This window comes from Ahaetulla prasina, chromosome 2 (assembly GCF_028640845.1).
Source record: "Ahaetulla prasina isolate Xishuangbanna chromosome 2, ASM2864084v1, whole genome shotgun sequence".
In the NCBI taxonomy this organism is placed as follows: Eukaryota; Metazoa; Chordata; class Lepidosauria; order Squamata; family Colubridae; genus Ahaetulla; species Ahaetulla prasina.
In genome coordinates this window covers 294,048,714-294,065,100 of record NC_080540.1, presented here as the reverse complement: position 1 = coordinate 294,065,100, position 16,387 = coordinate 294,048,714, and positions in this window count along the sequence as shown.

The window sequence follows — 16,387 nt, the reverse complement described above, 5'->3', positions numbered from 1 at the left end:
ATCTCCCCCGTCTATTCTGATTGATTTTTTTTTTAAAGAATGGCAGAGCAACTGCCAATGTTGTCATCAAAACCGGCCTTTTGTTAAACGAAAAGCATCCGTATTTGTCCGGCTACGCTTCTTCCTTATTAAAATAATGCTCTTCTTTCATTTCAAAACGAAGATCATAACAATCCACCTGAGGTCATTCTGTTTTCTGTGTTTAGTTTCAGAAATATCTCTGAAAGGGATGACCCCAGCGGGTCACGGCTTGTCTAGTTATCTTTTCAAAATAAACCAATAATAAAGGGAAGAATCCTGAAAATGAGCCAAGGATGCTAATCAGGTTTTGTTCAAGATGTACATTATGCCAAATAATGCAAATTAAGCAAATTCTATCCCTGCTTTGTAATCAGTTTGTAATCAGTCCTACAATTTATTTTTATTTATTTATTTTGTCACAACAGTATATATAAGCATAAGCATGAAAGTAACTATATAATATATAAGTAAGTAATATATATAATATATATATATATTCTGAGGTTTTCGCGGGTGTTTGTATGTAGGTCTTTGGTTATTCGGGTTTTCTCCCGCGTAAAATTGGAAGTGTCCAATAATTTAAAAACACAATCTCCAACAAGTTAAAACAAGATAAAATTAATATAACTTATTTTATTTATTTATTTTGATTTGATTTGATTTTTATACCGCCCTTCTCCCGAAGGACTCAGGGCGGTGTACAGGCATAATAAAACCGACAATACAATATACAAGTTTAAAATACGATTTAAAAAACTTATTTTAAATTAGCCCAATGATTAAAATTTACCATACTAAAAAACCCCGTTTAAAATTAATAAATTTAAACATTAAAATCCCAATTTAAGCCAGCCCCGCGCGGATAAAAAGATGAGTCTTGAGTTCGCGACGAAATGTCCGAAGGTCGGGTATTTGGCGTAAACCCGGGGGAAGCTCGTTCCAGAGTGTGGGAGCCCCCACAGAGAAGGCCCTTCCCCTGGGGGCCGCCAGCCGACATTGCTTGGCGGACAGCACCCTGAGAAGTCCCTCTCTATGGGAGCGTACAGGTCGGTGGGAGGCGTGTGGTAACAGCAGGCGGTCCCGTAAGTACCCAGGTCCTAAGCCATGGAGCGATTTAAAGGTCATAACCAACACCTTAAAGTGCACCCAGAAGGCCACAGGCAGCCACTTATGGCTGAACTTATGGCTGAATTATCTAAAAACTAAACAGTAAACAATCTAAAACTCCATTAAAACAGCATTTTTAGGCTAGCCCTGCTCGATGGAATAAAAGAGTCTTCAGCTCGCGGCGGAAGGTCTGGAGGTCGGGGAGTTTGCGAAGCCCCGGAGGCAACTCATTCCAGAGGGCAGGAGCCCCCACAGAAAAGGCCCTCCCCCTGGGGACCGCCAGTCCACATTGTCTAACCGATGGTACCCCGAGGAGGCCCTCCCTGTGAGAGCACACAGGTCGATGGGAGGCTGTTGGTGGCAGCCAACATAAGCATAAGCATGCAATAACTATATTAATTGGATATAATGAAAGAAAACAATAGGACAGGAATGGTAGGCACGTTTGTGCTCTTATGCACGCCCCTTACGGACCTCTTAGGAATGGGGTGAGGTCAATAATAGACAGTTTTTGGTTAAAGCTTTGGGGATTTTGAGTAGATACCACAGAGTCAGGTAGTGTGTTCCAAGCATTAACAACTCTGTTACAAAAGTCATATTTTCTGCAATCAAGATTGAGCGGTTCACATTAAGTTTAAATCTATTGTTTGCTCTTGTATTGTTGTGATTGAAGCTGAAGTAGTCTCTAACAGGAAGGACATTGCAATAGATGATTCTATGAGCTAAACACAGGTCCTGTCGAAGGCGGCGGAGTTCTAAGTTTTCTAATCCCAAGATTTCGAGTCTGGTGGCATATGGTATTTTGCTGTATTCAGAGGAGTGGAGAACTCTTTTTGTAAAATATTTCTGGACACGTTCAATTGTATTGATGTCTGAAATGTGGTATGGGTTCCAGACAGGCGAGCTGTATTCAAGAATTGGTCTAGCAAATGTTTTTTAAGCTCTGGTCAGTAGTGTAGTGTTTCTGGAGAAGAAGCTACGTAAGATTAAGTTTACAACTCTTAAAGTCTTTTTTGCGATGTAGTTGCAGTTGGCTTTGGCACTTAGATCATTTTATCAGGCTCCTGTAAGAGGAGGACATGAAAATCTGCTAGGAAAGAGGCTCAGCGTTTGGTATTAACTCTTTTCAGGCCAACTAGCTCCAGATTTCACAACCAATTGTGGCAGCTTAGCAAACCACACTGGAACGTACCCGACTTAGTTCAGCAAACTTCTCAGAAACATTTCGCATAAATTCGCACACGGAGCCAGTTTGGTGTAGCGGTTAAGGTCCCAGGTTAGGAACTAGGAGACTGTGAGTTCTAGTCCTCTTCTTAGGCATGAAAGCCAATAGGGTGACAATCACCAGGAGACACTGAGTTCTAATCCTATCTATCCCATGGGACACGGTGGCTCAGTGGCTAAGATGCTAGAGCTTGTCGATCGAAAGGTCGGCAGTTCAGCGGTTCAAATCCCTAGTGCCGCGTAACGGTGAGCTCCCGTTACTTGTCCCAGCTTCTGTCAACCTAGCAGTTCGAAAGCACATAAAAAATGAAAGTAGAAAAATAGGGATCACCTTTGGTGAGAAGGTAACAGCGTTCCGTGCGCCTTTTGGTGTTGAGTCATGCCGGCCACATGACCACGGAGACGTCTTCGGACAGCGCTGGGCTCTTCGGCTTTGAAACGGAGATGAGCACCGCCCCCTAGAGTTGGGAACGACTAGCACATATGTGCGAGGGGAACCTTTACCTTACCTTTAATCCTATCTTAAGCACAAAGGTTAGCTGGATAACTTTGGGCCAAATACCAGGAGACAGTGAATTCTAGTTCTGCCTTAGGCCTGAAAGCTGGCTGGGTGAGTTTGGGCCAATGACCAGGCGCCTCTGAGTTCTTGTCCCATCTTAAGCTTGAAACTAAAGGCCAAGGAACAAGAAGCTATGACTTTGGGCCAAGGAGGCTGTGAGTTGTAGTTCCCCTTTAGGCATGAAAACCAGCGCAGTAACTCTCACTGAGCTCACCTCACAGGGTTGTTGTTGTGGGGAATATAGGAGAGAAGAATACTGTGGGTGTTCCCCATCTTGAGTTATTCGTAAACATAATAAAGGCGGAATATTAATAAATAAAACATAATCCAAGCTATCATTTTTCTCTTTTAAATTCCATCCTGTTCTTTTGAACCCAGAGCTCAAGCCTCTCTAGAATTTTCCCCAAAAATCTTTTACCTTTCATTTCAAGCATTAGCCACAACTCACCATTGTGCCATCTGCAAACTGTAAGTACCCTCATCCGTTTTCCTGGTTAAAAAAAATATAAAACAGCAGAGAGACCAGAAGGACTTCACACCATGCATTCCTCCACAACGAAGTCATCAATAAACTTTTTTTTTTGAGGGGGAGGGTGCACTAGTTCAATCATTAGATTAGACTAACAGAGTTGGAAGGGACCTTGTAGGTCATCTAGTCCAACCCCCTGCTCAAGCAGGAGACTCTACAACATTTCCGACAAATGGCAGTCCAGTCTTTCTTGAACGCCTCCAGTGTTGAAGCTCCCACAACTTCCGAAGGCAACTTCTGTTCCGTTGGTTGATTGTTCAGTCAGAAAATTCCTCCTTATGTCTAGGTTAAATCTCTCCTTGATCAGTTTCCATGCATTATTCCTTGTCTGGCCTTCAGGTGCCTTGGAAAATACCTTGACCCCTTCCTTTCTGGGACAGCCTCTCAAATATTGGAAGACTGCTATCATGTCTCCCCTGGTCCTTCTCTTCACTAGACTAGCCATACCCAGTTCCTGTAACCTCCAGTCCCCTCATCATCTTGGTTGCTCTTCTCTGCACTCTTTCTAGAGTCTCAACATCTTTTTATAGTGTGGTGACCAAACTGGATGCAGTACTCTAGGTGTGGTCTTACTAGGGCTTTATAGAGTGGTATTAGTACCTCAATTGATCTTGACTGTATCCCTCTGTCAACTAGTCTTATTTAATTAGGATCAACTTACCCGTATTTTAACACTCTCTAAAGGAGGAATTTCAAGAGCCACTTCATCAAAGACTGGATTGAAGTCAAGGCAGTGGTGGGATTCAGCCAGTTCGCACCACTTCAGGAGAACCGGTTGTTAACTTTCTGAGCAGTTTGGTGAACTGGTTGTTGGAAGAAATCATTAGGGCAGAGAACCGGTTGTTAAATTATTTGAATCCCACCACTGAGTCAAGGTATAATACGTCCTTGGCGTTCCCCCGATCTACTAAGCTAGCGACTTTCTCCAAGGGGATAAGGTTCGCCTGGTGGAATTTATTTCTAAAATATCCCTTGCTGGTTCCTGTTGATTGTAGCCTACCTATCCATGCAATCACAAACACTCTGCTTGATAAATCTGTTTGAAGACTTTGATACCTGTTTAACTGGAAAGGTAAAGCAAGCCACACCCTCTTAAGCATCTGTCAAACCACCTGGCATCATTAATAAGGGGAATCCTCTTGAGCGTTTTCATAAATTCTAATGTAAGGACCAGAAAACACTACCTAGTTGCCCGAAGCATGAGATGGGTGGCAAATAAACGTGATAAACAAATAAATATTTAAAATTGTAAGCTATATAACCATGTGTATCATTTGTTGTCATGTGTTGTATAAAATCCAAGCAATTATTATCCAATTCCTTGGTGCAGGTATGTTAGCTTACGCTGTTTTGAATACAGTACCATGGATATTACATCAGAAAACCATCATAAAGGTGATTTTTACAAAAAAATAAAAAATTGAAAGAGAAAACTGTAGTTTATTGGATGTAGATGATATCGTTCTATCCGTTCAAGTAAATGAAAATATTTTTGTTTGGTTTTCTACAATAGCAGTGCTCCAATAGTTAAGGGGCTGCCACAAAAAGGGAGGGATTCTGTAATGTATCTTAAAAAGTTTGGCGGGAAAATAGCACGTTGCTGATTGGTTGAAGCCTCCGGCTAAACTGTATATAAAGAGAGGTTTTTCCCAGCACTGGCTGCTGGGTTCACCATATAGTAAAGAGCTGTTGTCACTATCCTGGTCTCCTGCCTCGTTATTGCCCGAATCTAACACTGGCGACGAGGATGGGATCTCGAGGCTAAGAGCGCCAGGAAAAGAGCTGAACTCACCAGGAAGACGCAAACCCAGCAAACAAGGGGCGGAAAGCAGCGATGTCCGGCTACACACCGCCAGCGCCATTCGACCCAGCTAAGGAAAAATGGGGGTCATACATGGCTCGTTTCGAGTGTTTCCTCGAGGCGAATGAACTTCAGGGAGTTTCAGACAACAGGAAACGAGCGTATTTCCTGAGCCACTGCGGTCCAGAAGTTTTCGACACCGCAGAATCCCTGGCGGAGCCAACGCCAGTACAGTCGGTACCGTGGCAAACTCTGCAGACTTTATTGAAAGCCCATTATGCACCAACGCCGTCCAAGTATGTGCAACGGTTCGAATTCGGGGAGCGCAGACAGCAAGAGGGCGAGTCCATCAGCGCATACATGGCCGCCCTGAGGAAAGCCTCAAAACATTGCGAGTACCGAGACTTGGAGGAGGCATTGCTGGAGCAACTCATCCGCGGGGTCAGGGACATCCGTTTGCGGAGGCGGCTGCTGTCTAAAAGCAACCTAACACTGGCAAACGCCTTGGACGAAGCCAGGGCTCACGAGATGTCTACCCAAGCGGCAGAAACCCTACAAAAGCCGCTCGCACCAACGGTTGGTGCGAAATCAACCCCGGTCCACAACGAGGTGATCCAGGCTGAGTCGGAAGGTGAGGAAGAGGAAGGAGTCTTCCACACCGGGAGGCCGGAGAAAGAAGACCGGGGTGACTGCGCGAGTTGCGGAGGGCAACACCAACGACAACAATGCAGATTTAAGGATGCAACTTGTCGGCGGTGCGAAAGGAAGGGGCACCTAGCACAGGTCTGTCGAGCACCCCAACCTTCCCGCCAAAAATTCAAACTGACCAACCAGAGCGGGAGCGGCGGGCGCCCGAGTGGTCAGTTTAAAAAGGCGCAGTTGAATCAGACTGTCGTGAGAGTGGGTCACGCATCAACACGCCTAGAGAAGAAAATCTTTACAAAGGCAAAGATTGAGGGGTGCCGTGCCGATTGAGGTGGACACCGGCTCATCGATCACGATCATGTCCTGGGACAATCTCGTGAGAGCCTTACCCGCCATCGCAAAGCGCAAGCTGCAACCACAGAAATTAAAGGTACAAGACTACCAAGGGAATCGCATCCCTGTTCGAGGGGTAATGTCCGTCCACGTCGAGTATGGACACTACAAGAAAACCCTGCCCATCACCATAGTCGATGGGACCCTGCCAAGCTTGTTGGGACTGGACTGGTTCCGAGCATTGGGCATGGGAGTGACTGGAATCTTCAGAAACGAAGTCGACCTCAAAGACGCACTCGTAAAAGAATTCGGGGACGTTTTCAGAGACTGCCTGGGCAAGTACACGGGGACCCCTATCTCTTTTAACCTAGACCCCCAAGTTGCCCCTATCCATCTAAAGGCTAGGAGGGTCCCGTTCGCCCTAAAGCCCAGGATTGACCGGGAGCTAGACAAGCTAGTAAACCAGGGAATTCTAGTACCAGTTGACCATGCTAAGTGGGAGACCCCTATAGTCACCCCAGTCAAACCGGACGGGTCGGTCCGGATTTGCGCTGACTACAAGGCAACGCTTAACAAAGCGTTGCAAAAGAGTGCTTACCCGTTCGGTGGTACAGCACTTACTGCACTCAATGGGGCAAGGGCAAGTTTTGCCAAGCTAGACTTGGCCCAAGCCTATCAACAGCTGCCGTAGATAGCAGCACAGCGAGCGCAGACAATTGTGACTCACAGAGGGCTTTTAAGTGTACCCGGTTACAGTTTGGGGTTAGTGTGGCTCCAGGGTTATTTCAGAACCTAATGGAGCGGCTATTGCAGGGACTACCAGGGGTGGTACCATACTTTGACGATGTACTGGTATCCGCTGAGAATCTAGAGGAATTAGGGGTAAGGCTGCGAAAAGTTTTGGGCATTTTCCGGTCTGCCGGTCTCACAGTTAAACTGAACAAATGCCAGATCGGGGTTGAGTCTGTGGAATTCCTGGGCTACCGGATAGACAGGGAAGGGATTCACCCCACTGAGAGCAAGGTACGGGCCATCAGGAAGGCCCCGGTTCCAAAGAACAAAACGGAGTTGCAGGCATTCTTAGGTCTGGTCAATTTCTACGCGGTATTCTTAAGGAATAAGGCAACAGTAGCCGAGCCGCTTCATAAACTACTAGCAAAGACGGCTGCATGGTCTTGGGGAAAGGCGGAAGCTAGGGCATTCGAAGGGGTAAAGAATCTCCTATCGAGTGATAGCCTCCTTATCCAATACAATGGCACGCTGCCATTAGTGTTAAGCTGCGATGCATCTCCCTATGGGGTGGGGGCTGTGCTCAGCCACAGGTTGCCAAATGGCACAGAAGCCCCTATTGCATACTACTCCCGAACCATGTCATCAACTGAAAGGAATTATAGCCAGCTTGATAAGGAAGCCTTGGCTATAGTCTCAGGAGTAAAGAAATTCCATGAATATGTATTTGGTCGTGATTTCGAAATCATCACGGACCATAGACCTTTGCTAGGTCTGTTGGCAGGCGACCGCCCAACGCCCGTGGCACTTTCGCCCAGACTGACCCGATGGACTATCTTCCTGGCAGCGTATTCTTACAAATTACTACACCGGCCAGGAAAGGAATTAGGGCATGCAGACGCCCTGAGCAGATGCCCGTTACCAGAGACTATCGAAGACCCCACTCCGGGGATACCAGTTCTGCTAATTGACTCTTTGGACTCTGGCCCAGTCACATCCAAAGAGGTGGCTCGGGCTTCGTATAAGGACATTACAATAAGAACTGTAATTGGTTGGGTACAAAGAGGTTGGCCCGCTGCGCCGGGCGAGCGTTTTAAAGAGTTTGTAAAAAAACGTGGGGAACTCTCAGCTCAAGGGGGGTGCCTGCTATGGGGGGATCGAGTGGTGATCCCGGAGAAATTGAGGAAAAAGGTATTGGATCTCCTTCACGAAGGCCACCCAGGGATCGTGAGAATGAAGGGTCTAGCGAGAAGCTATGTGTGGTGGCCCTTAATGGACTCGGAAATAGCTGAAAGGGTAGGGAAATGCCAGGCCTGCCAGGAGTCCAGACCGCTACCACCAACGGCCCCAATTCGGGAATGGGAGAGACCCCAGGGCCCTTGGTCTAGGATCCATATCGATTTTGCCGGCCCCTTCCACGGCCAAACCTTTCTGGTAGTAGTCGATGCCTACTCCAAATGGCTGGAAATCATTCTCATGAGATCCATGACAGCCGATGCCGTGATTTCAGTCCTAAGGCACCTCTTTGTAACCCACGGGTTGCCCGACACTTTAGTCTCCGATAACGGCCCGCAATTCACGGCAACCCAGTTTGAGGGGTACTTGGCAGAGGAGGGCATCCGACATGTCCTCTCGGCGCCTTTCCACCCTGCGACGAACGGCCTTGCAGAACGTTTCGTTCGAAGCGCAAAGGAAGCATTGTCCAGAATCAGGCCAGGCGATTGGCAAACAAAAATCGATACATTCCTAGCAGTCCAACACAGAACCCCCTGTGTAACAACTGGCCGCAGCCCGGCAGAGCTATTAATGGGTCGGAAGCTTAGATGCCCACTAGACCGTTTAAACCCAAACTACACACCAGACGGGTACAAAGGGACACACGGAAAAACAAGAGGGATGGCCGTGGGCGACCTAGTGTGGGCACACAACTACAGCGAGGGCCCGACCTGGTTAGCAGGAAAAATCCTAGAAATAACAGGACCAAAATCATATCTAGTAGAGGTAGACGATGGCCGGGTATGGAAACGCCACATAGACCAAATAAGGAAACGCATAACCGGTAAATCAGAATCAGATGAAACAGGCCCTGACTATCAAACGTTTGAGTACACAGCTGACTCAAACCCGGGGCAAACGCGGGACTTATCTGAGTTCCAGGAGGTCCAGCGACGCCACCCGGCTCATCCTGAAAACAGCAGGGACGACTCGGCAAATAATCCAGGGCCGGATGGCCTAGAGGAGGAGCTGAGAGGAACAAACAGTCCCTCCGGTCAGCTCGACTCACTCCCAGAAAATGAATTGCGCAGGTCCGAAAGAGTCAGGAGACGCCCAGTCTACTTGCGTGATTACGTTGAAAAATAAGATGTAAATTCTATGTAAATATTGGTAAAGTGTTCTCTGGGAGGGAAGGAGTGTAATGTATCTTAAAAAGTTTGGCAGGAAAATAGCACGTTGCTGATTGGTTGAAGCCTCCGGCTAAACTGTATATAAAGAGAGGTTTTTCCCAGCACTGGCTGCTGGGTTCACCATATAGTAAAGAGCTGTTGTCACTATCCTGGTCTCCTGCCTCATTATTGCCCGAATCTAACAGATTCCATCCAGGAGTGGGCTGCTGGGGGTACGCAGGAGTTCAACAGAACCTCTAGCTAAGAGGCTGTGCAGTTCGGAGAACCCCCAAATCCCACTCCTGGCTGGCCCTGCTCACCCCACCCTTCTCCTCCCAGGAGTTCCCACACGGCCTGTTTTGGAAGTTCAAGAAGGCCTAGAGGGCCTCCAGAGCCTGGGGAGGCTGTTTTTGTCCTCCCGGAAGCTTGAGAAAAGCCTCCGGAGCCTGGGCAAAAATGCACACCCCCCATCGTGATGCAGAAGGCTGACTAGGCCACGCCCACCATGGCCACGCCCACCTAGCAACTGGGTAGAGAACCCCTTGCTAAAATTTTTGAAGCCCACCCCTAATTCCATCTATTCTCCAAAGCAGTGGTCACCCACTGGTGGTCCATGGACCACCGGTGGTCCGCGAAAAAATTGTGGTGGTCCGCAGAAAAATTATTTGCATTTTTTATGTTGCACTAAATCAGGGGTCCTCAAACTACGGCCCGTGGGACAGATACGTGCAATGAATGTTTGTGTTGCTGCAGAGTCGCCCCCTTCAGGGTCTTTTTGTGCGGGTCGGAGGTGGGCAGAAATTCCAACTCAGGGTCTGCTTCAGCCTCCTGGTGAGGGGCTTTGGGTGAAGGCTGGAGGGAAGTGTTGCTGGTGGTGAAGAGCCAGAGGGCCTTGTTCTAGTGGGACTGCATCATGGCCTGGAACTGGTTGACCATCTCAGCCCGCTGAGCCTCCAGGTGCCTGTACCTGGCCTTGCACTCCCGCAGGTCTCCCCTCTGCTTGGAAAGCATATGCTTGTAGTCCTCAGTGAGGTGCTTCTACTGAGCCTCCTTCTCGGTCAGATCCAATTTGAACTGAGCTGTTTTGCCAACTCTTTCTCATGGTGGCTGCTTAGCTCCAACAACTGCTTCCTGTTGGGGCCCTAAGGAGCCCGGGCGGGCAGGTGAGGAGTGGCTGGGAGGGGAGGGGTGAGTAGATGCTGGCGAGGTGCCCCGTAACGTGAGTGACATCGAGTTGGCCATGCCCACTCAGTCACATGACCACCTAGCCACTCCCACCCAGCTGGTCATTAGGTCCCTGAGGTCCGAAAGGTTGGGGACCCCTACTCCAAAGCATCTGAATACAGAATAAGAAGCACTGGATGGAAACCAACCAAAGAGAAAAACAACCTAGAAATAAGGAGAAATTTCCTGACAGTGAGAACAATTAATCAGAGGAACAATTTGCCTCCAGAAGTTGTGGATGCTCCATCGCTCCTCGTTACATCTCACCTGGACTACTGCAATGCTCTCTACATGGGGCTCCCCTTGAAGAGCACCCGGAAGCTCCAACTGGTCCAGAATGCAGCCGCACGGGTGATAGAGGGAGCACCTCGTGGCTCCCATATAACACCTCTCCTGCGCGGACTGCACTGGCTCCCGGTGGTCTTTCGGGTGCAATTCACGGTGTTGGTTACCACCTTTAAAGCGCTCCATGGCTTAGGACCGGGCTATTTACGGGACCGCCTACTGCTACAAACAGCCTCCCACCGACCTGTGCGCTCCCACAGGGAGGGCCTCCTTGGGGTGCCATCGGTGAAACAATGTCGACTGGTGACCCCGAGGGGTAGGGCCTTCTCTGTGGGGGCTCCTGCCCTCTGGAACGAGCTGCCACCGGGGCTTCGCCAACTCCCCGACCTTCGGACCTTCCGCCGTGAGCTGAAGACTCTTTTATTCCATCGAGCTGGGCTAGCCTGATTAAGTAGTTTTAAATGGGGTTTTAGTTTTTTGTATTAGTTAGTTTTTTAATATTTTTGGCCACTATTTATATAAATTTTTAATCTGTTTTTAATGTGTATTTATTGTCTCTTTTAAATTGGCTGTTAACTGCCCTGAGTCCTTCGGCAGAAGGGCGGTATACAAATGCAATTAATAAATTAATAAATAAAATCACTAGAGGTTCTTTTTTCAAGAGGCAACTGGACTTTCTGGTTTTTCTTTGAAGATGTTTCGCTTCCTATATCCAAGAAGCTTCTTTGGCTCTGACTGGATGGCGGGTGGGGGAACAGAAGGATTTATTCTCCTTGCAGATGACCAGCTGTCTGCAAGGAGTCAGAGCTGAAGAAGCTTCTTGGATGAGAAGTGAAATGTCTTCAAAGAAAAACCCAAAAGTCCAGTTGCCTTTTGAAAAAGCACCTTTGGGACAACCATGACCTGGATGACTGAGACATCCGTCACTAAAGGTTTTTCAGGAAGAGAATGGACAACCATTTGTCTGGAATTGTATAGGGTTTCCTGCCTGAGCAGTGGGATGGACTAGAAGACCTCCAAGGTCCCTTCCGTTATTCTGTTTTTCCTATAATTTGGCAGAAACAACTTTAGAAGCATCATACAGACAGTTCTCGACTTACAACAGTTCGTTTAGTGACTGTTCAAAGTTACATCATTGAAAAAAGTGACCGATGACCACGTTTCGCACTTACAAGCATTGCAGCATCCCCACGTTCACCCAATCAAAATTCAGACCTTGGCAAAGGGCTCGCATTTATGACGGTTGCAGTGTCCTGGGGTCAAGTGATCCCCTCTTGCGACCTTCTGACAAGCCAAGTCAATGGGGAAACCAGATTCACTTAATAAACATGTTACTAACTGAACAGCTGCAGCGACCCCCTTAAAAACGGTGGCAAGAAAAGGTCGTAAAACGGGGCAAAAACAAAGTTAACCACTGTCTTGCTTAGCAGCAGAAATTTTGGGCTCAATTGTGGTTGTAAGGCAGAGGCGGGTTTCACATAATTTTGGTTTGTCGCGCACCAAAAATTTCAGCGTACGCGTGTGCTTGCTTTGCTCGCACACAGGCCTTTTATGCATGTGCTTTGCTCAGGCGCGTGGCTTGCACGCATGCGCGCTGCTTAGAAAACGTGGCTAAATTGGACGGCACAGCACCGGGGCAGGTAGGCAACTTGCAGGTCGCCACTACCGGTTTGTCCAAACCGGTCCAAACTGGCTGAATACCAGCACTGTTGTAAGGCGAGGACTACCAATATTCATAAGTGATCTAAAAAAATAAAGTTTGAATATCGTTAGACTTTCCACGGATTATCTATGTTTAAAAGATGTTAATGAAGGAATGACAGATCTGAAACACATCTTGCTCGCTGCAGAAATAATGGAATCAGAAAAATTGGATTTTCTTTTCTTTTCTTTTTTTAAAAAAGAGCATGGATTAGAAGACAGAGAAGGTATTTAAAGTGGAAATCCAAGGCTAAGAGAATAACCCATATAAGGGCTCTTTACCAGATATACTGTACAAAAGAAGCTGGCTGAAGATTTAAAAATTAAAGGGGAACTGCAGATGTTAAACCCAGAGAATGATCAGGACAATGTCTTTTCACTGGAAAAGAAAGGAAATCGTTACAGCCACTTGGGAAAAAAAAGACAAAAGAGCTCATTAAAGGCTAGAAGAAGCCTATGTGATGAAATAAAAAAAGGAATGTAAGGGGAATCAAATTCTACGACAATAGCTGAATTAATTGAAGATTAAGGTTTTCAGAGGTAAAAGGAAGGAATATAAAGTTTGCATATTTGAACAAAGTTAAAATAAGGCAGGTTTCTATGGAACCCTGACAAACTTTTATGGACTTTTCTGCTGAGATCAGGATTGGGGAAAAAACCAAAAAATGATGTCTTAAGGATTTTCTTAAAAATAAGGGAAGGGAGGAGGGGAGAAGAGAAGAGAGACATTTAGCTTGAATCTATTTTTTGCTCTTGTAATATTGCGATTGAAGCTGAAGTAGTGTTTTATAGGAAGGATATTGCAATAGATGATTTTCTGTGTTAAACACAGGTCATGTCGAAGTCAACCGAGTTGTAAGTTTTATAATCCCAGGATTTCAAGTCTGTTGGTATAGGGTATTTTGTTGTTTTCGGAAGAGCGAAGAACTCTTCTAGTAAAATATTTCTGGACTCTTTCTATTGTATTTATGTCAGAGATGTAGTATGGGTTCCAGACGGATGAGCAGTATTCAAGAATAGGTCTGGCAAATGTTTTGTATGCTCTAGTTAGTAGTGTAGAGTTTTTGAAAAAGAAGCTGCATAAAATTAGGTTTACAACTCTTAGGGCCTTTTTCGCTATGTAGTTGCAGTGGGCTTTGGCATTAAGGTCATTTGATATGAGAACTCCAAGATCTTTGACAGGGTGGGGGTCATCAGTTAGGTAATGTCCATCAAGTTTGTACTTGATGTTAGGGTTCTTTTTTCCAATATGTAAGACTGAGCATTTGCTGGTTGAGATTTGGAGTTGCCAAGTTTTAGACCAATCGGAAATTAAGTCAAGGTCATCTTGAAGGGTAGAAGTATTATTAGTGGTATTAAATAGTTTGACATCGTCAGCAAAGAGAACACAATAACTTGAGACGAGGTCACAGAGATCATTTATGTATAGTATGAAGAGTGTTGGTCCAAGAACACTACCTTGGGGAACGCCACTTTTGACAGGAACAGGATTAGATATAGCGTTGCCAATTTTGACCACTTGTTGTCTGTTTGACAAGAAGGCATTTATCCAATTGTGAAGAGGTCCCGAAATGCTGTAGGATTTTAGTTTGAGTAGAGACATCACCCCACCAACAAAAGTGCGTATAGTCAAGGCGATGGTTTTCCCAGTTGCAATGGATGGCTGTGAAAGTTGGACCATAAGAAAGGCTGAGTGCCAAAGAATTGAGGCCTTTGAACTCTGATGCTGGAGAAGACTCCTGCGAGTCCCTTGGACTGCAAGGCAATCAAACCAGTCAGTCCTAGAGGAGATCAACCCTGACTGCTTTTTAGAAGGCCAGATCCTGAAGAGGAAACTGAAATACTTTGGCCACCTAATGAGAAAGAAGGACTCACTGGAGAAGAGCCTAATGCTGGGAACGATGGAGGGCAAAAGAAGAAGGGGATGACAGAGAACGAGGTGGCTGGATGGAGTCACTGAAGCAGTAGGCATGAGTTTAAATGGACTCCAGAGGATGGTAGAGGACAGGAAGGCCTGGAGAAATGTTATCCATGGGTTGTGATGGGTCAGACACGACTTCGCAACTAACAACAACAACAATAGTAAAAGGATTAATTAATCAAAGTTTAGCTTATGTTCTCTCTAAAAGGTAAAGGTTCCCCTCCCACATATGTGCTAGTTGCTTCCGACTCTAGGGGGCGGTGCTCATCCCCTTTTCAAAGCCGAAGAGCCAATGCTATCCGAAGACGTCTCCCTGGTCATGTGGCCGGCATGACTCAACGCCAAAGGCGACACAGAATGCTGTTACTTTGCCATCAAAGGTGGTCCCTATTTTTTTACTTGCATTTTCTACATGCTTTCGAACTGCTAGGTTGGCAGAAGCTGAGACAAGTCACGGGAGCTCACCCCATTATGCAACGCTAGGGATTCGAACCGCTGAGCTGCCGACCTTTCGATCGACAAGCTCAGTGGCTTAGCCACTGAACCACCGCGTCCCCTCTTTCTTCCTAGGGGGTTAGTAACGTCATGCTGGTGAGATCACTATATCCAGAAATGCCTCCTTTGGCATCCAGATAGGTCTCTGGTTTCATATATACTCGTATATAAATTTATAAAATAAATAACATATATTCTATGCTGTATAAATAAATAATTTTACACACAGGTAATCTTCAATTTGCAACTGTTTCACAACCGTTCGAAGTTACAAAACCACTGGGGGGGGGGAAATGGACTGACGACCAATCCTCGCACTTATGACCAGGCCAGCATCCTCATGGTCACGTGATCAAAATTTGGGTGCTTGGCAACTAGCATGTATTTATGACCATTGCAGCATCCTGGGATCACCATTTATAATCATCTCAGCAAGCAAAAATCATGGGGGGGGGAGTCAGATTTGCTTAATGGCCGCATGATTCACTTAATAACTGCAGTGATTCACTTAACGGCTGTGGCAAAAAAGAGAATAAAACCAGGAGAGGCTGACTTATCAAACGCTTTGTTTGGCAATGGAAATTCTAGTCTCAATAAATTGAGGATTACCTCTACGAATTCATTAACATAATGGTAAAAAATGGTAAAAGTTCCCCTCTCACATACCTGCCAATCGTTTCCGACTCTAGGGGGCGGTGCTCATCTCCGTTTCAAAACCGAAGAGCCAGCACTGTCCGAAGACGTCTCCGTGGTCATGTGGCCGGCATGACTCAACGCCAAAGGCGACACAGAATGCTGTTACTTTGCCATCAAAGGTGGTCCCTATTTTTCTACTTGCATTTTCTACATGCTTTCGAACTGCTAGGTTGGCAGAAGCTGAGACAAGTCACGGGAGCTCACCCCATTTTTACACAGCAGCACTAGGGATTCGAACCGCTGAGCTGCTGACCTTCCGATCGACAAGCTCAGTGGCTTAGCCACTGAACCACCGCGTCCCCTCTTTCTTCCTAGGGGGTTAGTAACGTCATGCTGGTGAGATCACTATATCCAGAAATGCCTCCTTTGGCATCCAGATAGGTCTCTGGTTTCATATATACTCGTATATAAATTTATAAAATAAATAACATATATTCTATGCTGTATAAATAAATAATTTTACACACAGGTAATCTTCAATTTGCAACTGTTTCACAACCGTTCGAAGTTACAAAACCACTGGGGAAATGGACTGACGACCAATCGCACTTATGACCAGGCCAGCGTCCTCATGGTCACGTGATCAAAATTTGGGTGCTTGGCAACTGACATGTATATATGACCATTGCAGCATCCTGGGATCACCATTTATAATCATCTCAGCAAGCAAAATCATGGGGAGTCAGATTTGCTTAATGGCCGCATGATTCACTTAATAACTGCAGTGATTCAC